Genomic DNA, 1,630 nt, shown 5'->3' on the forward strand with positions numbered 1-1,630 from the left:
TCATCAATAACATTCCATTCCGATGAGTGGATATTAGATTCGGGTTGCACCTATCATATGTCCCCTAATCGGGAGTGGTTCTCTGATTTAGTGGAACTAAATGCAGGAGTTGTTTATATGGGCAATGACAATGCCTGTAAAACTGTTGGGATAGGTTCAATTCGATTGAAGAATCAAGATGGATCAACCAGAGTTCTGACGGATGTCCGATACGTGCCCAGTTTGAAGAAAAATGTCATCTCGTTGGGAGCCTTAGAATCCAAAGGCTCAGTAGTCACTATGAGAGATGGAGTTTTAAAAGTCACATATGGCGTACTTGTGATGATGAAGGGCATCAGGAAAAATAATTTGTATTACTACCAAGGTAGTACAATTATTGGAACAGTTGTAGCAGCTTTCGGAGTGATGATTTGGACGCAACCCAGTTGTGGCATATGCTGTTGGGACATGCTGGAGAGAAATCCTTTCAAATTATGGAAAAGAAAGGATTGTTGAAAGGTGCAAAGGCTTGCAAATTGAACTTTTACGAGCATTGTGTTCTGGGAAAGCATAAGAGAGTGAAGTTTGGCACCACTATACATAATACAAAAGGTATTGTAGATTATATTCACTCATATGTATGGGGTCCTTCAAAGACATCGTCTTTGGGAGGAAACCATTATTTTGTAACTTTTGTAGATGACTTTTCCAGAAGAGTTTGGGTGTATCCGATGAAGTCTAAAGATGAAGTGCTTCAAATTTTCCTGAAATGGAAAAATATGATCGAGAACCAGACTGGTAGAAAGATCAAACGTCTTAGGACGGACAATGGAGGGGAATATAAAAGTGACCCATTCTTTGACGTTTGCCATGAGTATGGTATTGTTCGACACTTCACTGTTAGACATACACCACAACAGAATGGGGTGGCAGAACGTATGAATCGAACACTATTGGAGAAAGTTCGATGTATATTGTCTAATGCAAGGTTAGACAAGGCATTTTGGGCTGAGGCTGTGACATATGCTGGCAATCTCATTAATCGTCTGCCGTCATCAGCGATAGGAGGAAAAACATCATTGGAGGTATGGTCTGGAAAACCTGCTACTGATTATGATTCCTTACATGTATTTGGATCCACTGCTTATTATCATGTGAAGGAATCCAAGCTTGATCCGAGAGCAAAGAAGGCTCTCTTTATGGGAATCACCCATTGAGTGAAGGGATTCCGTCTTTGGTGTTTAGACACCAAGAAGATGATTTGTAGCAGAGATGTTACCTTTGATGAATCTGCCCTATTAAAGAAGGTAACAAGTGAAGCTGTCCAGACAAGTAGTACTCCGCAGTAGGTGGAGCATACTCCAAAACAGGTGGAGTTTCAGCAGATGATGATCCCAGAAGTTGATGCAGCTGATTTTTCAACTCCAATAGAAGAATCAGAAGATGAAGAGGTTCAAACCCAAGAACCATTGGAGACACCAGAAACACTTGCAGTTACAAGGCCAAGGAGAGAAATTCGTAGACCTGCTCGATTCGTTGATATGGTGGCCTATGCTCTTCCAGTTTTTGATGATGATATCCCTATCACTTACCAAGAAGCAATACAAATCTTGGAAATTGATAAGTGGAAAAGTGCCATGGATAAAGAAAT

The sequence above is a fragment of the Hibiscus syriacus genome, unplaced genomic scaffold (genome assembly GCF_006381635.1).
Source record: "Hibiscus syriacus cultivar Baekdansim isolate YM2019G1 unplaced genomic scaffold, ASM638163v2 tig00116989_pilon, whole genome shotgun sequence".
Classification (NCBI taxonomy): Eukaryota; Viridiplantae; Streptophyta; class Magnoliopsida; order Malvales; family Malvaceae; genus Hibiscus; species Hibiscus syriacus.